The sequence below is a fragment of the Pristiophorus japonicus genome, unplaced genomic scaffold (genome assembly GCF_044704955.1).
Source record: "Pristiophorus japonicus isolate sPriJap1 unplaced genomic scaffold, sPriJap1.hap1 HAP1_SCAFFOLD_239, whole genome shotgun sequence".
In the NCBI taxonomy this organism is placed as follows: Eukaryota; Metazoa; Chordata; class Chondrichthyes; family Pristiophoridae; genus Pristiophorus; species Pristiophorus japonicus.
This window is the reverse complement of record NW_027252112.1, coordinates 149,387-170,415: the sequence shown is the minus strand read 5'-3', so window position 1 is coordinate 170,415 and position 21,029 is coordinate 149,387. Positions and strand designations below refer to the sequence as shown.

At 50.1% G+C, this 21,029-nt stretch overlaps 1 long non-coding RNA gene across 1 annotated transcript; it reads left to right on the top strand.

The window, feature by feature from the left end:
* Nucleotides 1-895: 895 nt before the first annotated feature.
* LOC139245817 (uncharacterized) lies at nt 896-19,707 on the top strand. The gene is made up of 3 exons (XR_011590111.1): nt 896-1,301; nt 12,393-12,532; nt 18,729-19,707. It is a non-coding gene; the product is annotated as an uncharacterized lncRNA (long non-coding RNA).
* Nucleotides 19,708-21,029: the final 1,322 nt, after the last annotated feature.

Sequence of the window (21,029 nt, the reverse complement as noted above, 5' to 3'; positions counted from 1 at the left end):
GTGTACACAGTGCCCCGAGATACTGTGTACACAGTGCCCCGAGAGGCTGTGTACATACTGCTCCGAGAGACTGTGTACACAATGCCCCGAGAGACTGTGTACACCGTGCCCCGAGAGACTGTGTACACAGTGCCCCAAGAGGCTGTGTATACCATGTCCTGAGAGACTGTGTACACAGTGCCCCGAGAGACTGTGTACAGTCAGTGCCGCCAGAGAGACTGTTTACAGTCAGTGCCCTGAGAGACTGTGTACACAGTGCCCCAAGAGGCTGTGTATACCATGTCCTGAGAGACTGTGTACACAGTGCCCCGAGAGGCTGTGTACACCATGCCCCGAGAGGCTGTGTACACAGTGCCCCGAGAGACTGTGTACACAATGCCCCGAGAGGCTGTGTACAGTGCCCCGAGAGACTGCGTACACAGTGCCCCGAGAGGCTGCGTACACAGTGCCCCAAGAGACTGCGTACACAGTGCCCCGAGAGACTGCGTACACAGTGCCCCGAGAGGCTGCGTACACAGTGCCCCGAGAGGCTGCGTACACAGTGCCCCGAGAGGCTGCGTACACAGTGCCCCGAGAGGCTGCGTACACAGTGCCCCGAGAGGCTGCGTACACAGTGCCCCGAGAGACTGTGTACACAGTGCCCGGAGAGGCTGTGTACACCGTGCCCAGAGAGGCTGTGTACAGTCAGTGCTCGCCGCATGCTCTCAAATCACAGACGTTCACATTTCCATGAAGTTTTGCAGTTTTAGGAGAATGATGTCAGAAGGCAGCAACTCCCAATCTGTGTCAAAATTGAAAAGGCAGAGGGAAATATGAAGTTTGTTATCTTGAATAAACTCTGAGGAAGTCACCAGTAACACAGGGCACTGCCGGTGCACAGTATGAGAACAGGCAGAGGAGAGTACTGCACTCATGCCAGTGTATGCTCAGATTTACACACGTGTGCACAATAGAGAATGGATTGCAGGATGAATATCTTACATGATTTGAAATGGCACTGTGCTGTATCAGTAATGTTAAGACAGTTATATGAAAATCCTCTGGGGCCGAAATTGATGGCCTTACTGCCCACTGCCGCTGAGATCCGCCGGCCTTCCTCCTCGGGTTCCGCCCTGTGCCAGTTGGCACTTGGGCTGGAACGGGCTGGAGCGGACAGCCGCCGGGAACTGCCCGCTGCCATCAGCGGACGGCCGAATAGCACAACTGAGCTCCCGCCTGCCGAGGTGCCAGCTTGTTGCGGGCGGGAGTCGGCGGCAGAACGGGGAAGGACCGCTGCAAGGAGTTTGGTCTAAACCCCCAAGGTAAGTTTAAAAAACTGAAATAAAAGGTTAGTGAACTTTTTAATACATTTTTTTTCACAGTGACTTACCTTAATGGGGTCTCCTGAGGTTCTTCGGGTAATTTTTCTTTTCCATTCATTTTTATTTTCAGGTCTTCGATCCTCTGTGGGCCCGACTCCCTCCTCAGCGGCACTTGGGCGGCAAGAGCCTTTGCCGCCGAGATTGGGAGCTCCGGCCCGCTGCGGCCGGCCCAGTTTGATGGTGTACGTCTCTCATTTGCCACCGGCCCAACTTTTAATTTATTTTTCATCTATTTCCCGCCCAAACTGCCGCCCGGTCTCTCGGCGCCCATCGGCAGCACGTGGGCAGCACTTGGGACATGGACAGGATTTGGGATTTGGGTGAGATTTGGGATCTGGGTGGGATTTGGGCGGGACTTGAGTGGGATTTTGATGGGATTTGAGATTTGGGTGAGATTTGGGCAGGACTGGGTGGGATTTGGGATTTGGATGGGATTTGGGATTTGGGTGGGATTTGACCTTCACCAGGTTCGGCCCCTCTGTCTGTTAGGCACTTAAAATAAACAGATAAGTAAATTTATCAAAACCTAAGTTAATTTTGTCTTATTTTGGTTTGATAGAGGTTCCTTTCATTCAAGTTAACAAATGAGCACAGTCAGAATTTGATCCCAAGCTTCACTATTGCACATACCATTGGTTGTGTGCAAAGCTTGAGGGAGGAGCTAAGATGCTTGAAACAGACACAGACTGCGCGATTCCCTCAGTGTTACGTTTGACAGCCAATTATCAAACTTGTTTGACAGTTCTTCAAATCCAGGAATGTCAGGAATATATAAGGAATTATAGCTGTTCAAAACGGAGTTATTTGGGAACTTCTGAGAGATGTAGTTCAGACTAGCAAAGCTCCCAAAGTGGGAAGACATACAACAACAACTTGCATTTATATAGCGCCTTTAACGTAGTGAAACGTCCCAAGGCACTTCACAGGAGGGTTATGAGATTCAAAGACTTTACACCGAACTGCATACGTAGAAATTAACGCAGATGACCAAAAGCTTGGTCAGAGGTAGATTTTCAGGAGCGTCTTGAAGGAGGAAAGTGAGGTAGGGAGGGAGTTCCAGAGCTTGGGGCCCAGGCAACAGAAGGCACGGCCACCGATGGCAAAGTGATTATAATCAGGGATGCTCAGGAGGGCAAAATTAGAAGATTGCAGACATCTCGGGGGTTGTGGGGCTGGAGGAGATTACAGAGATCGGGAGGGGCGAGGCCATGGAGGGATTTAAAAACAAGGGTGAGAATTTTGAAATCGGGGTGTTGCTTAACCGGGAACCAATGTAGGTCAGTGAGTACAGGGGGTGATGGGTGAACAGGACTCGGTGCGAGTTAGGACACGGGGCAGTGAGCACAGGGAGTGATGGGTGAGCGGGACTCGGTGCGAGTTAGGACACGGGGCAGCGAGCACAGGGGGTGATGGGTGAGCGGGACTCGGTGTCAGTTAGGACACGGGGCAACGAGCACAGGGGGTGATGGGTGAACAGGACTCGGTGTCAGTTAGGACACGGGGCAACGAGCACAGGGGGTGATGGGTGAGCGGGACTCGGTGTCAGTTAGGACACAGGGCACAGGGGGTGATGGGTGAGCGGGACTCGGTGCGAGTTAGGACACGGGGCAGCGAGCACAGGGGGTGACGGGTGAGCGGGACTCGGTGCGAGTTAGGACACGGGGCAGCGAGCACAGGGGGTGATGGGTGGGCGGGACTTGGTGCGAGTTAGGACACGGGGCAGCGAGCACAGGGGGTGATGGGTGGGCGGGACTTGGTGCGAGTTAGGACACAGGGCACAGGGGGTGATGGGTGAGTGGGACTTGGTGCGAGTTAGGACACGGGGCACAGAGAGTGATGGGTGAGCGGGACTCGGTGCGAGTTAGGACACGGGGCAGCGAGCACAGGGGGTGATGGGTGAGCGGGACTTGGTGCAAGTTAGGACACGGGGCAACAAGCACAGGGGGTGATGGGTGAGCGGGACTCGGTGCGAGTTAGGACATGGGGCAGCCGAGTTTTGGATCACCTCCAGTAGGGTAGAATGTGGGAGGCCAGCCAGGCGTGTGTTGGAATAGTCAAGTCTAATCTAATCAGGAAGCAGAAAAGAAAGACACGCTGTGTGGAGAGGTTATTTACAAAATAAAAGCTTCACATTTAAATCTAAAATAATAACCTTTTATTATTTTCATTTCAAGGAGCTAAATGGAAGGATTTATATTTAACATAGAAAAATGTCCCGAAACACTTCACAAAAGGTGCAAGGACAAAATGAATGTGGAGCCAAAGAAGGAGGTATTAGGAGGGTGACCACCAGCTTGGTCAGAGAGTTGGATTTTAAGTATGTTTTTAAAGGAGGATGAACGTGGAAGGGCAGAGGGGTGAAGCAAACAAATGCTGGAGAGTAGGGGTCTTGACGACGAAAGGCACGGCTGTAAATGGTGGGACAAAGGGAGTGGGTGCACAAGAGGCCAAAGCCAGAGAGAGCAAGAGTTGGGGGGTGGGGAGATTGTCGGGCAGGAGGAGGCTACAGAGATAGGGACAGCAAGGTCAGCGACAGGTGTAAACACAAGGATGAGAATCTTCATTTCAGGTGTTGGGGGGTGAGTGGAGCAGAAACCAACATAAGGCAGTGAGGACAGGGCCGATGGATTATCAGCATTTAATGAGGGGTCAGGTACAGGCAGCAGAGCTTTCCAAAAGCTGATGTTTAAGGAGGTTGGATGGTGGAAGGCCGACTAAAAGAATACACAAGTCTGGAGTTGACAAAGGCCCTGGATGTGTGTTTCCCCTGAGATGAGCTGCGGCAGGTGGGGTAATGGGCGATATTAGAGGGGTGAAAGTAGGTGGACTTTGTGATGAAGAGGATATTGGACACTGAGGTTGTGATCTTGTTCGGCCTGAGGCAGTTCGTGGTAGCAACCAAAGACACTGGCCTGGGTCATCCCAATGTTTAGCCGATGGAGTTCATGGCTCATCGAAGACTGGATGTTGGACAATGAGTGTCGTAGGACAGAGACAGTGGAAGGGTTGGGAGAAGTGGTGAAGAGGTAGACCTGGGGGTCTACCCGTGTACATGTGGGAATAGACACCATCTCTGCTGCTGATGCCAGCAAGGGACAGCATGTCGATGAGGAAGAGGAGGGGCCAGGAATGGATCCTTGGGAGACCCGGAGAGAGTGCAGGGGTAGTAATAGAAACCATTGGTAGACATGACTGCACATGTAAGCGAGCTGGGCACTGAAGGTGAGGGTTTGGAGGAGGATGGTGTGGTCGGTCATGTTAAAGGCTGCAGAGTGGATGAGGAGGCTGTAGTATCATGGTCACAGTCAGAGTGAATGTCCTGTGTAACTTTGGTTAGGGCCGCTTTGGTGCTGTGGGAGGAACCACACCCTGAGTGGGATTCAACATGGCGTTGTGGGAGAGATAGGCACTTATCTGAGAAGCAACACGTTCAAGAATTTTAGCGAGGAAAGGGCCTTGGAAGATAGCAGTAGTTAGCAAGGTAATGGCTGGGTCTTTTGAGGAGGGGGATTATGGCAGTTTTAATAGGGAGGGGATGGTGCCTGAGAAGAGAGAACCATTTACAATGCCAGCTATGCAGAGGGGCCAGGGAAGTCAGGTGGTTCCGTGCGACTGGCGTCAAGTGAGCAGGAGGTGAGTCTAATGGATGAGATGAGCTTCAAGAAGACATAGAATCACACAGAATCTTACAGCACAGAAGGAGGCCATTTGGCCCATCGTGCTGTGCCGGCTCTTTGAAAAGCAGTCGTGCTCAGTCCCACATCCCCACTCTCTGTCTGTAACCCTGTAAGTTCCCCATCCCCCAGAACCCGTCCATCTCCCTTTTACAATTATTGGTGAACCAGCTTTTCAGGTGGAGCGTCCCAGACCCCCACAACTCACAGTGGGAACATTTCTCCTCCTCTCCCCAAAGATCCTTTACCAATGATTTTGAATGTGTGACCTCTGGTTACTGAGCCAGTCCCCAGAGGGAACAGTTTCCTGATTTACTCAATCACCACCTCTCATCAGCTTCAGAACCTGGATTAGGGCACCTCTTCACCCTCTGTTCCCAGGAGAACAGCCCGAACTTTTCCAACCTCTCCTCATAATTGAAGTTCCCCCTCCCCGGTAACATCCCGGTAAACCTCCTCTGTGCCCTTTCTAAGGCCTTTACACCTTTCCCGGTGTGGTGCCCAGAATTGGCCACAGTACTCCAGCTGAGGCCTAACCAGTGATGTATAAAGTTCCAGCATAATCTCTTTGCTTTTATATTCTATCCCTCTATTCATAAACCCCAGTAACACATTGGCTTTTTAACCACCTGATCAGCTTTCCCTGCCACCTTTAAGGATTTGTGTATAAGGACACCGAGGTCTTGGCTCATCGACACTTTCCAAAACCGTGCCATTTATTGTACACTGTCTTTCCACATTACTGCTCCCAAAGTGCATCACTTCACACTTCTCTGCATTGAACTGTATCTGCCGTGCCTCTGTCCATTTCCCCATCCTGAAGCCTATAACTATCCTCAGCACTATCTACTACTTTGCCAAGTTTTGTATCATCTGCAAACTTTATGATGCTGCTCCCTACACCTGGGTCTAGGTCATTTATAAAAACTGATCCTTGGGGAATATCACGGGAAACCACCTCAGTCTGATAAACATCCATCCACCACTACCCTCTGCTTCCTGTCACTGAGACAATGTTGTATCCATACAAACACTTCCCATTAATTCTAGGGGCTACCAGCTTCCTAACAACCCTCCTGTGTGGCACTTTGTCGAATGCCTTCTGAAAGTCCATATATACAACATCTACGGCACTACCTTGGTTAACCTCTGTTACCGCATCAAGTAATTCAGTCAATCAGTCAGACATGATTTGCCTTTCACATAACAGTGCTGGTTCTCCTTGATTAACCCATTCCTTTCCAAATGACAGTTTATTTTATCTCTGATAATTGTTTCCAATAATATCCCCATGGTTAGGCTGACTGGTCTGTAGTTTCCTGGTTTATCTCTCTCCCTTTTCTTGAGTAGTGGCATAACATTAGCAACCCTCCAGTCCTCCGGCACTACTCCTGGATCCAATGAGGATTGAAAGGTTGTGACCAATGCCTCTGCTATTTCTACCTTTGCTTTTCTCAGCAACCCAGGGTGCATTCCATCTGGACCAGGAGACTTACCAACTTTCAGTGAGGCTAATCTTTTTAGTAAGCCTCCTCAATCTTATCGTCATCATATATGGTCCCTCGAATCGAGGATGACTTGCTTCCACATCAAAAAGGGATGAGTTCACAGGTGTTTCAATGAAGGACCTAATATTCCAGGTACGGACTTGCATGTTGAAGGGTGGAAGATTCCTATACGTGGACTTTTTAACGTGGGGTGGCTGTTGCACACCAGCCACCACACGGGTTTGACAGAGCTAGGTCTTGGTCCAGTGGCAAGGATTACCCAAGACGACTGGAGACCAGCTCTGCTGCACGTACCTAGTGTGCGCACACATATCGCAGTGTGGGCTGGCCCGTGCTGCCCCCGGGCCATCGCCTCTTCTGGGCCCCAAACTCTCGCCTCTCCTGGGCCCCGATCACGTCGCTCCATGAACTCTCGTTGATGCTGCGCATCAATCTATTACTACCCTGTCCATATCTTCTCGCTCCACTTTTCGTGGAACCTTCACAACATCTGCTTCCTTTGTGAAGACGGATGCAAAGTACTGATTTAATACTTGAGCCATGTCCTCTACCTCTACATGAAGATTTCCCTTTGGGTCCTTAATAGGCTGAACCTTTCCCAAGCTAACCTCTTACACTTATATCCCTGATTATAATCGCTTCACCATCGGTGGCCGTGCCTTCTGTTGCCTGGGCCCCAAGCTCTGGAACTCCCTCCCTAAACCTCTCCGCCTCTCTACCTCTCTTTCCACCTTTAAGACGCTCCTTAAACCCTACCTCTTTGACCAAGATCTGCCCTAATATCTTCTTATGTGGCTTGATGTCAAATGTTGTTTCATAACACTCCTGTGAAGTGACTTGGGACATTTTAATATGTTAAAGGCTCTCTATAAATGTAACTAATGGAGTGCCGCAGGGATCAGTGCTGGGACCCCAGCTATTTACAATATACATCAATGATTTAAATGAAGGAATTGAGTGTAATATCTCCAAGTTTGCAGATGACACTAAACTGGTTGGGGGTGTGAGCTGTGAGGAGGATGCTAAGAGGCTGCAGGGTGACTTGGACAGGTTAGGAGAGTGGGCAAATGCATGGCAGATGCAGTATAATGTGGATAAATGTGAGGTTATCCACTTTGGGGGCAAAAACACAAAGGCAGAATATTATCTAAATGGCAGCAGATTAGGAAAAGGGGAGGTGCAACGAGACATGGGTGTCATGGTTCATCAGTCATTGAAAGCTGGCATGCAGGTACAGCAGGTGGTGAAGAAAGCAAATGGTATGTTGGCCTTCATAGCTAGAGGATTTGAGTATAGGAGCAGGGAGGTCTTATTGCAGTTGTACAGGGCTTTGTGAGGCCACACCTTGAATATTGTGTTCAGTTTTGGTCTCCTAATCTGAGGAAGGACGTTCTTGCTATTGAGTGCAGCGAAGGTTCACCAGACTGATCCCTGGATGGCTGGACTGACATATGAGGAGAGACTGGATGAACTGGGTCTTTATACACTGGAGTTTAGAAGGATGAGAGGGGATCTCATAGAAACACATAAGATTCTGACGGGACTGGATAGGTTAGATGCGGGAAGAATGTTCCTGATGTTGGGGAAGTCCAGAACCAGGGGACACAGTCTTAGGATAAGGGGTAGGCCATTTAGGACTGAGATGAGGAGAAGCTTCTTCACTCAGAGTGTTGTTAACCTGTGGAATTCCCTGCTGCAGAGAGTTGTTGAGGCCAGATCATTGGAAATATTCAAGAGGGAGTTAGATGTGGCCCTTATGGCCAAGGGGATCAAGGGGTATGGAGAGAAAGCAGGAAAGGGGCACTGAGGGAATGATCAGCCATGATCTTATTGAATGGTGGTGCAGGCTCGAAGGGCCAAATGGCCTACTCCTGCACCTATTTTCTATGTTTCTATGTTAATGTTACCATTCTAAATAGATAGGATATCTTCGATGTTTCTAGGACTGAAACGATTTGGCTTGAATTGAGGAACAGAGTGGCAGCTGTTACGTTAGTGGGAGTTTGATATAGAGCTCCAAACAGTGAGCAGTAGATAGATGAGCAAATAGTGTAGTATTATTAGGAGACCTTAATTGCCCCAATATAGACTGGGAAAGCAAAGAGCTAAGGGTAGGGAAGGAGAGGAATTTCCAATAGTGTATAGGAGAACTTTCTCCATCAATATGTCTCTGGTCCAAGAAGGACGGAAGCAGTGTTGGATCTGGTTCTGGGAAATGAAACAGGGCAAGTGGAGGGTGTTACAGGAGGAGATCTTGCACCTGACAATTTTCATAAGCCTCCTTTTTCTGTTTTATTTAACTTTTATTTCCTTTATCTTTGGATGTTCTCCCTTTTCCCTTCAAATGAATCTGCCTAGTTTGTACCTTGCCTGAATTCCCCTCATTGCTCCATTACTGCTTTACCCCACAATTGCCTTTTCTAATCTATCTTCGCTCGGTCCCTGCTTAAATCACTGAAATTAGCTCTTTTCCAGTTGATGTTGTGGCCAGTGTTCATTCTGAAAAGGACCTGCTTAACCCGTCTCTCTGCTTCCTGTCTGCCAACCAGTTCTCTATCCACGTCAGTATATTACCCCCAATACCATGCACTTTGATTTTGCACACCAATCTCTTGTGTGGGACCTTGTCAAAAGCCTTTTGAAAGTCCAAATACACCACATCCACTGGTTCTCCCTTGTCCACTCTACAAGTTACATCCTCAAAAAATTCCAGAAGATTTGTCAAGCATGATTGTCCTTTCATAAATCCATGCTGACTTGGACCGATCCTGTCACTGCTTTCCAAATGCGCTGCTATTTCATCCTTAATAATTGATTCCAACATTTTCCCCACTACTGATGTCAGGCTAACTGGTCTATAAGTACCCGTTTTCTCTCTCCCTGGTTTTTTAAAAAATGGTGTGACATTAGCTACCCTCCAGTCCATAGGAACTGATCCAGATTCGATTGACTGTTGGAAAATGATCACCAATGCATCCACTAATTCTAGGGCCACTTCCTTAAGTACTTTGAGATGCAGACTATCAGGCCCCGGGGATTTATTGGCCTTCAATCCCATCAATTTCCCAACAAATTTCCTGCCTAATAAGGATATCCTTCAGTTCCTGCTTCTCACTAGACCCTCGATCCCCTAGTACTTCCAGAAGGTTATTTGTGTCTTCCTTCATGAAGACAGAACCAAAGTATATGTTTAATTGGTCTGCCATTTCTTTGTTCCCCATTATAAATTCACCTGACTGCAAGGGACCTACGTTTGTCTTCACTAATCTTTTTTTCTTCACATATCTATAAAAGCTTTTGCAGTCAGTTTTTATGTTCCTGCAAGCTTCCTCTCGTACTCTATTTTCCCCCTCTTAATTAAACCCTTTGTCCTCCTCTGCTGAATTCTAAATTTCTCCCAGTCCTCAGGTTTGCTGCTTTTTCTGGCCAATTTATATGCCTCTTCCTTCGATTTAACACTATTCTTAATTTCCCTTGTTAGCCACGGTTGAGCCACCTTCCCCGTTTTATTTTTACACCAGACAGGGATGTACAATTGCTGAAGTTCATCCATGTGATCTTTAAATGTTTGCAACGGCTTATCCACCGTCAACCCTTGAAGTATCATTTGCCAGTCTATTCTAGCCAATTCACACCTCATACCATCAAAGTTACCTTTCCTTCAGTTCAGGACCCTAGTTTCTGAATTAACTGTGTCACTCTCCATCTTAATAAAGAATTCTATCATATTATGGTCACTCTTCTCCAGGGACCTCGCACAACAAGATTGTTAATTAGTCCTTTCTCATTACACATCACCCAGTCTAGGATGGCCAGCTCTAGTTGGTTCCTCGACGTATTGGTCTAGAAAATCATCCTCCACCGCATTGCTACCAGTTTGGTTAGCCCAATATGTAGATTAAAGTCACCCATGATAATTGCTGTACCCTTATTGGAAGCATCCCTTATTTCTTGTTTGATGTTGTCCCCAACCTCACTACTACTGTTTGGTGGTCTGTACCCAACTCCCACTATCGTTTTCTGCCCTTTGGTATTCCGTAGCTCCACCCATACCGATTCCATATCATCCAAGCTAATGTCCTTCCTTACTATTGCATTCATTTCCTCTTTAACCAGCAATGCCACCCTGCCTCCTTTTCCTTTCTGTCTATCCTTCCGAAATGTTGAATACCCCTGGATGTTGAGTTCCCAGCCTTGGTCACCCTGGAGCCATGACATCATAACCGTTAACTGCTATCTGCGCAGTTAATTCGTCCACCTTATTCCGAATACTCCTCACATTGAGGCACAAAGCCTTCAGGCTTGTCTTTCTAACACACTTAGCCCCTTTAGAATTTTGCTGTAATGTGGCCCTTTTTGTTTTTTGCCTTGGGTTTCTCTGCCCTTCACTTTTACTATTCTCCTTTCTATCTTTTACATCTGCCCCCATTCTACTTCCCTCTGTCTCCCTGCATAGGTTTCCATCCCCCTGCCATATTAGTTTAACTCCTCCCCAACAGCACTAGCAAACACTCCCCCTCAGACATTGGTTCCGGTCCTGCCCCGGTGCAGACCGTCTGGTTTATACTGGTCCCACCTCCCCCAGAACCGGTTCCAATGTCCCAGGAATTTGAATCCCTCCCCTCTGCACCACTCCACAAGCCACGTATTCATCTGGGCTATCCTGCGATTCCTACTCTGACTTGCATGTGGCACTGGTAGCAATCCTGAGATTACTACTTTTGAGGTCTTACTTTTAATTTAGCTCCTAGCTCCCTAAATTCGTCTCGTAGGACCTTATCCTTAATCAATACTGCCACTCCACGAGAAGGCATGCGAGGAGCTGTTAGATAAATTAGAGAGAGACGTGGATTGGGGACTAGGATTGGGGGTTCTGAGTGGAGGCTTGGTTTGGTGGATAAGGGGATAGAAGGCAGGGGCAGTTGAATTGCATGGTCCCAACATTGTTGACAAAGAAGTCTATGAGCTTCATGCACTTTTTGTTGGAGGGTAGGTTGCTGGGGGCAGGGGAGAGGGTTTAAGGAGACAGTTGGGAATGGAGCAAAGCCAGAGCTTATATTTGTTGTCCAGGATGTTCCAGGAGTGGTGGTCAGTGTAGATCAGGTGATGGATGGCCAAACCAGTTGTGCACCAGATACACTGATGTTTGCACCTCTTGGGCTCTTGCAGTGTGTTATGAAAAGAAAGAAATACTTGCATTTATATACCGACGTCTCAAAGCGCTTTGCAGCCATTGAAGTACTTTTGGAGTGTCGTCAATGTGGGAAACGCGGCAGCCAATTTGCACACAGCAAGCTCCCACACACAGCAATGTGATAATGACCAGATAATCTGCTTTAGTGATGTTGATTGAGAGATAAATATTGGCCCCAGGACACTGGGGATAACTCCCCTGCTCTTCTTCGAAATAGTGTCATGCAATTTTTTACATCCACCCGAGAGAGCAGACGGGGCCTCGGTTTAATGTCTCATCCAAAAGACGGCACCTCTGACAGTGCGGCGCTCCCTCAGCACTGCACTGGGAGTGTCAGCCTAGATTTATGTGTTCAAGTTCCTGGAGTGGACTTAAACCCACAACCTCCTGACTCAAGAGGCGAGAGTGCTGCCCACTGAGCCAAGGCTGACTGTTTATTTACATTACTGTTATTTAATTGCTTGTTTATCTTTTGCTCAGTAAGTGTGCTGACTATTCTAAAGCTAAGACCAGGTCTGAATGTGTAATGCCCTGTCATATGTTGAAGATGGAAGACAGAGCCTATACAGGCACAGGATCACTCCATGCTAAAACCAGGAGCTGAAAGGTGAAAGGTGAACTGCTTCGGTTGTGACTACTTCTACTTCCTTCACAGCTCAGATGACAATCTTTTATTATAAATCCAACAAGATTGTAAAACCATATTGTGGGATGCCAGTTGTTCTCAAGTTTTCAAAAGCCAACTATTTCCTGGCGTGTCACAGCAAAGGGAGCGAGGTACTGCTCAGGATTGAGGTACGTGGCCAACCTGTTGACCATTTCGGCTTGTGAGGGCCCTGCCCAGCAGGGTGTGTGACATGTGGAGAGGCTCATAGCACATTTCAGGGTCGCCAAACAGACAACCTATGAAAGTGACGGACAGGAAACGAACGGCTGGTCCGTCAAGCCTGCCCCACACCATGATAGTCGGAGCGTCCGGACCCGACATGTCCTCCCCCTCTCCCTCCCTCCCTCTACCATCCCACTCCCTCACCCCTCCCCCGTCCATCACTCCCTCTCCTCTCCCCCCTTCCTCCCTCCCTCCACTCCCTCCCCCTTCCCCTCCCTCTCCCTCCTTCCATGCTCCCTCACTCCCCCCTACCCCCTCCCTCCCTGACACCTCCCTCCCTCCCCTCCTCTCTACCTGCCTCTCTCCTCCCCCCTTCACCCCTCCCTTCCGCCCCACCACCCCCCCCATATACTGGAGTTTAAACCCCCCAGCACACAGCATGGGGAGCTATCTGTAGTGACTCACTCCCCCCCCCCCCCCCAGCACAAGGGGCTATCTGTAGTGCCCGCCCCCCCCAGCACACAGATCGGGGGCTATCTGTAGTGCCCCCCCAGCACACAGCACGGGGGGGCTATCTGTAGTGAACCCCCCCTCAGCACACAGCACGGAGGCTATCTGTAGTGACCCCCCCTCAGCACACAGCACGGGGGGCTATCTGTAGTGCCCCCCACCAGCACACAGCACGGGGGGCTATCTGTAGTGAACCCCCCCCCCAGCACACAGCACGGAGGCTATCTGTAGTGAACCCCCCCCCCAGCACACAGCACGGGGGCTATCTGTAGTGAACCCCCCCCCAGCACACAGCACGGGGGGCTATCTGTAGTGAACCCCCCTCAGCACACAGCACGGGGGGCTATCTGTAGTGAACCCCCCCCCTCAGCACACAGCACGGGGGGCTATCTGTAGTGAACCCCCCTCAGCACACAGCACGGGGGGCTATCTGTAGTGAACCCCCCCCCAGCACACAGCACGGGGGGCTATCTGTAGTGAACCCCCCCCCCAGCACACAGCACGGGGGGGCTATCTGTAGTGAACCCCCCTCAGCACACAGCACGGGGGGCTATCTGTAGTGCCCCCCACCAGCACACAGCACGGGGGGCTATCTGTAGTGACCCCCCCCAGCATGGGAGGCTATCTGTAGTGAACCCCCCACCAGCACACAGCACGGGGGCTATCTGTAGTGAACCCCCCCCCAGCACACAGCACGGGGGCTATCTGTATTGACCCCCCCTCAGTACACAGCACGGGGGGCTATCTGTAGTGACCCCCCCTCAGTACACAGCACGGGGGCTATCTGTAGTGACCCCCCCTCAGTACACAGCACGGGGGCTATCTGTCATTTCTCAACCACTGGGAATACTATCAGAATTACGTGGAGCGGAGTGGGAGGATGCCAATTCCCAGGGTATGTAGTGATAGGTCTACATCTCCAGCTTCTAGTGTTTGGGCGGGTGGGCCGGCAGGCTGGCGGGCAGGCTGGTGGGCTGGCGGGCAGGCTGGTGGGCGGACGGGCAGGCTGGTGGGCTGGCGGGCAGGCTGGTGGGCGGGCGGGCAGGCTGGTGGGCGGGCGGGCAGGCTGGTGGGCGGGCGGGCAGGCTGGTGGGTGGGCGGGCAGGCTGGTGGGCTGGCGGGCGGGCTGGTGGGCGGGCGGGCAGGCTGGTGGGCGGGCGGGCAGGCTGGTGGGCTGGCGGGCAGGCTGGTGGGCGGGCGGGCAGGCTGGCGGGCAGGCTGGCGGGCTGGCGGGCAGGCTGGTGGGCGGGCGGGCAGGCTGGTGGGCGGGCGGGCAGGCTGGTGGGCGGGCGGGCAGGCTGGTGGGCTGGCGGGCAGGCTGGTGGGCTGGCGGGCAGGTGGGCAGGCGGATGGGCGGGCAGGCTGGTGGGCTGGCGGGCAGGTGGATGGGCGGGCAGGCAGGTGGGCAGGCGGATGGGCGGGCAGGCTGGCGGGTGGGCAGGCGGACAGGCTGGCGGGCTGGCTGGTGGGCGGGTGGGTAGGCTGGCGGGTGGGCGGGCCTGTGGGCGGGCGGGCGTGCAGGTGGGTGGACGGGTTGGATAATCAGTGAGTTCCCTGGAACACTAACACCAAAACACTGTGGGTGCTGGAAATCTGAAATACTCAGCAGGTCAGGCAGCATCTGTGGAGAGAGAAAAACAGAGTTAATGTTTTAGGTCGGTGACCTTTCATCAGAACTGGGAAATGTTAGAGATGTAAGAACTTTGAGAAAGCACGTTCTTTCGCCCACCCTATCTCAGACCTTCCCTTTGGTTCTTTCCCCGGCTCTGTGCCGATCTTGTATTTATGGCGGCCAGTTTTGAACTCCGCCATAACTGGAAACATCTTCTCTATGTCCACCCTCTCAAACCCTTCATACTGTTACACACCTCTATCAGGTTACCCCTCGGCCTTCCCTTTTCTAGAGAACAGAGCCCCCTCCTGTTCAGTCTCTCGCTGGCGTGCTACAATGCCCCCCACCCCTTCAGTTAAAGGGGAGGGCCGCCGTGCACTCTGCAGGCCCTTGGGTAGCTGTCACTGGGTCACCGTACGCAGTATCTCCCGATGTGGCTCAGCATCAAACTGTGTTTGATAATAGTTCCAGTGAAGTGTCTTCGGTCGTTTTGCTGCATTAAAGGTTGTTCTGATGGTTAATGGCTCGTAATGGATTACAGAGAGACACAGAAGGAATGGGCAGACATAAACTGATACCAGGTTAAAGGGTCAAATTCGAGGACAGGTTGAACAGACTGGCTTTGTAGTCCCCCAAGGACAGAAGATTAAGGGGTGATCTAATTGAGGATTTTAAAATGATTGATGGGGTAGATCGAGACAAACTGTTCCCTCTGGTGGGGGAGTCGGAACAAAAGGGGACATAGCCTTAAAATTAGAGCCAGGCCACTCGGGTGATGTCAGGGAACATTTCTTCACACAGCGGGGAATGAGAATCTGGTATTCTCTCCCCAAAAAACTGCTGAGGCCGGGGGTCAATTGGAAATGTCAAAACTGAGGTCGATAGATTGTTGTTACGACGTGTATTAAGGGTCATGGAAGCAAGGCGGGTAGATGGAGTTAGGCTACACATCGGCCATGGTCTCATTCAATGGAACAGGCTCGAGGAGCTGAATGGCCTCCTCCTGTTCCTGTGTAACAGGCTCGAGGGGCTGAATGGCCTCCTCCTGTTCCTGTGTAACAGGCTCGAGGGGCTGAATGGGCCTCCTCCTGTTCCTATGTAACAGGCTCGAGGGGCTAAATGACCTCCTCCTGTTCCTGTGTAACAGGCTCGAGGGGGCTGAATGGGCCTCCTCCTGTTCCTGTGTAACAGGCTCGAGGGGCTGAATGGGCCTCCTGTTCCTGTGTAACAGGCTCGAAGGGCTGAATGGCCTCCTCCTGTTCCTGTGTAACAGGCTCGAGGGGCTGAATGGCCCTCCTGTTCCTGTGTAACAGGCTCGAGGGGCTGAATGGCCTCCTCCTGTTCCTGTGTAACAGGCTCGAGGGGCTGAATGGGCCTCCTCCTGTTCCTGTGTAACAGGCTCGAGGGGCTAAATGGCCTCCTCCTGTTCCTGTGTAACAGGCTCGAGGGGGCTGAATGGGCCTCCTCCTGTTCCTGTGTAACAGGCTCGAGGGGCTGAATGGGCCTCCTCCTGTTCCTGTGTAACAGGCTCGAGGGGCTGAATGGGCCTCCTGTTCCTGTGTAACAGGCTCGAAGGGCTGAATGGGCCTCCTCCTGTTCCTGTGTAACAGGCTCGAGGGGCTGAATGGCCCTCCTGTTCCTGTGTAACAGGCTCGAGGGGCTGAATGGGCCTCCTCCTGTTCCTGTGTAACAGGCTCGAGGGGCTGAATGGGCCTCCTCCTGTTCCTGTGTAACAGGCTCGAGGGGCTGAATGGGCCTCCTCCTGTTCCTCTGTTGCTAAATGTAAGACTTTAAAACATAAATTTTCCGACAAAGTAATCTGCTGCTCTTTAGACCTGTGGTTTTACAATTACAGTGTATCGGTTCACTAATAAATATCCAGGTGTAGTATTTAACCAGTCAGAGTCACATGGAACTTGGTGGGAGAAGTGCTCCTCTCTTGATCACATCTTCTTGTATTATTTCAGTTTTATTCATACTTGGAACTCTTCATGCCTCAGTGTCCAGTTTGGATATGTTCCTTTTCCTGAATTCAGAGATTTAATGCTGTTGCTAAACCACTGGAACTGATCCTCCCCCATTAGTTTATCATGTCTGCCCAGTCCTTCTGTGTCTCTCTGTAATCCATTACTAGCCATTAACCATCAGCACAACCTTTAATGCAGCAAAACGACCCAAGACACTTCACTGGAACTATTATCAAACACAGTTTGATGCCGAGCCACACCTGGAATACTGCGTACAGTTTTGGTTTCCATATTTATGAAATGATAAACTTGCTTTGGAGGCAGTTCAGAGAAGGTTCACTAGGTTGATTCCGGAGATGAGGGGGTTGACTTATGAGGAAAGGTTGAGGAGGTTGGGCCTCTACTCATTGGAATTCAGAAGAATGAGAGGTGATCTTATTGAAACGTATAAGATTATGAGGGTGCTTGACAAGGTGGATGCAGAGAGGATGTTTCCACTGATGGGGCAGACTAGAACTTGGGGGCATAATCTTAGAATAAGGGGCCACCCATTTAAAACTGAGATGAGGAGGAATTTCTTCTCTCTGAGGGTTGTAAATCTGTGGAATTCACTGCCTCAGAGAGCTGTGGAGGCTGGGACATTGAATAAATTTAAGACAGAAATAGACAGTTTCTTAAATGATAAGGGAATAAGAGGTTATGGGGAGCGGGCGGGGAAATGGAGCTGAGACCATGATCGGATCAGTCATGATCTTATTAAATGGCGGAGCAGGCTCGAGTGGCCATATGGCCTACTCCTGCTCCTATTTCTTATGTTCTTATTAGGACAGGTAACCAAAAGCATGATCAAAGAGATAGGTTTTAAGGAGCATCTTAAAGGAAGAAAGAGAGGTAGAGAGATAGTGAGGTTCAGGGAGGGAATTACAGAGTTTAGGGCCCCGGCAGCTGAAGGCACAATGGTGGAACGATGAAAATGGGAGATGCGCAAGTGACCAGAATTGGAGGATATCTCGGGGAGGTTGTGGGGCTGGAGGGGTTCACAGAGGTAGGGAGGGGCGAGGGCCATGGAGGGATTTGAACACACGGATGAGAATTTTGAAAGCGAGGAGTTGCTGGACCGGGAGCCAATGTAGGTCAGCGAGCACAGAGGGTGATGGGTGAGCAGGACTCGGTGCGAGTTAGGACAGTCAGTGAGCACAGGGGGTGATGGATAAGCGGGAATCGGTGCGAGTTAGGACACGGGTCAGTGAGCACAGGTGGTGATGGGTGAGTGGGACTTGGTGCGAGTTAGGACACGGCTCAACAGGCACAGGGGGTGATGGGTGAGCGGGACCCGGTGCGAGTTAGGACACGGGACACAGGGGGTGATGGATGAGCGTGACTCGGTGCGAGTTAGGACATGGGCAGCGAGCACAGGGGGTGATGGATGAGCGGGACTTGGTGCGAGGTAGAACACAGGGCAGTGAGCACAGTGGGTGATGGGTGAGCGGGACTTGGTGCGAGTTAGGACATGGGGCAGTGAGCACAGGGGGTGATGGGTGAGCGGGACACGGTGCGAGTTAGGACACGGGGCAGTGAGCACAGAGGATGATGGGTGAGCGGGACTTGGTGCGAGTTAGGACACGGGGCAGTGAGCACAGTGGGTGATGGGTGAGCGGGACTCGGTGCGAGTTAGGACACGGGGCAGTGAGCACAGGGGGTGATGGGTGAGCGGGACACGGTGCGAGTTAGAACACGGGGCAGTGGGCACAGAGGGTGATGGGTGAGCTGGACTTGGTGCGAGTTAGGACACAGGGCAGTGAGCACAGGGGGTGATGGGTGAGCGGGACTTGGTGCGAGTTAGGACACGGAGCACAGGGGTGATGGGTGAGCGGGATTTGGTGCGAGTTAGGACACGGGGCAGTGAGCACTGGGGTGATGGGTGAGCGGGACTCGGTGTGAGTTAGGACACGGGGCAACAGAGTTTTGGATGAGCAGATGTTTACAGAGGAAGGTTGGCCATGGATGAGAATAATTGTTGATCCCGGACAATGGGTTGCACAGATTGACGGGAAAAATACCTTTCCCTCTCAGGAATGTACCTCTGAGTCCCTGAAGAAGATCACGGAGGATAGTCCAAAGTGGCATTTCATCTTCTACATGAAGGAACGGCAAGATGGAACACTCAGCTTTGAGTCTGCAAAACACCGAGGATGGTTCATCAATAACCAGTGGAAGCAAAGGATTGCTGAAATGAAAAGAACGGTGGAAGAGACTTTAAATGCTGATTTTATCTTTATTTTGGTAAAGATCTGAGATTGGCTGTTGGGGGATGTGGATGAGAATGTAACGATGAAATACGAGTTATTTTATTGATGTATTTTGTTTGTATCCTCATCGCTCCATAGAAAGAGATTGTAAAATGATGAATTTTCAATGCTTACTGCAGCACACCTTCCTGTCGCGTATCGATCCATTCCAGATTAACAATCAGACACAAGCACACACTCGGAGGTCAGAAAAGTGACAGTGACTAAGAGGCAGCTAATAACATTGCTAGTTACTGTGTCCTAAAATGTGGCTGGCAGCTAGTGACAGTGCTAGTTATTGTAAACAGTAATGTGACAAGCACCTAGTGACAGTGCTAGTTACTGTGTCCTAAATTGTGACTGCCAGCTAGTAACAGTGCTAGTTAATATAAACTGCAATGTGACTAGCACCTAGTGACAGTGCTAGTTACTGTGTCCTAAATTGTTTCTAGCATCTAGTGACAGTGCAAGTTATTGCAAACAGTAATGTGACTAGCACCGAGTGACAGTGCTAGTTAAAATAAACTGCAACGTGACTGGGAGCTAGTGACACTGCCAGTTACTATTGTAATGTTTGTACCTGTGATCAGGTACACAGTGGCTTAGCCAGTCATGTGATGTTCACAAGATGCAATAAACCCCCAGTTAATTGAGGTCAGGCTCCCCAGGATGAGGTGGGCTGTTGTGAGCGTGATGTATGACCTGCTAGTGTTCAGCTTCATTGTTAAACCTTCACTAATAAACCAGAAATGTGTAGCTCTGAATTCTGAAGCAAAGAACCTATGAAGCAAATACACTGCAAGATTGGCGATGAGAATGGAATCTTCTTCATGAAGAAATTGTGGTAACATTTCATTTCATGAGAAGGCACCTGTAAGTGGAGCATGGTGAGAAGATATATTGTTCGGGTGGTTCCTGAATGAGAGTCTGGTAGTGTCATTTTTTTTTTTGAGTATTGAACTGATAAAATGAGCTTGTGGAAAGCCATTTAGAGTCATTGGAAAGCAATTCACAAATTACTGAGAGATTAACAGCTATTAAGCTAAAAAGGCAACATAGAGTGACAACGAGGTATGTCAGTAACTTGGGAGCATTTGACAAGAATAAGGAATCGTTTAGATCCTACAGTGAAAGACTACAAATGATTTTTAAAGTTAATGATGTCAATGAAGTCCCCGCAGGTGTGACAGTTTTGCAATTAAGCAATCACACAGTTCAGGAGAAGATGAAAGCTATTCTGTCAGTTACAATTGGAGCAGAAAATTAGAATATCTTCGTGAATCTGTTAACCCCAATAAAGGTTATGGATGCTTCATTCTCAGACATACTGCAGATATGGGGAAATCATTTTGATCCACAGCCTTTAGAAATAGCAGAGAGCTATAAGTTCGCAATGAGAAACCAAATACCTGATGAAACCGTCAGTGATTGTTGCCATCATCATCATCATCATAGACAGTCTCTCGGAATCGAGGGAGACTTGCTTCCACTCTAAAAGTGAATTCTCAGGTGACTGAACAGTCCAATACGGGAATTACAGTCTCTGTGACAGGTGAGGCAGACAGCCGTTGGAGGAAAGGATGGTTGGGACAGGTTTACCGCAAGCACCTTCTGCCTCCACATTGCAATTTTGGAGGATTCCTGGATAAGATTTATATTCATACACTAAGTTGCCTGATGGCATCACATCCTCAGCAAAGATATTTCAGGCAACCATAGATCAGACCTTACAGGGAATGGATGACTGTTTGTGCAATCAGGATGATGAGTTGCTAGCCACCAGCACACACAGGGATAACCTGGAAAACTGAGAAGAAGTATTCAGAGGGTTCAATGACCATAACCTGAAGCTGAAGAGGGGTAAATGTGTATTCATACAGCGTGAGATGGTTTATCTAGGATTGCGGGTCGATGAAAATGGTCTCCAACCAGTTAAGGAGAAAGTGCAAGTCATCATGATGGCTCTGGAACCGAAAATGCTACTGAATTACGATTCTTTTCAGGCATGATCCAATATTATGCTCGTTTTCTTCCTGGAGTAGCAACGGTGCACTCACCAGTCCATGACTTAGTAAAGAAAGGGGTG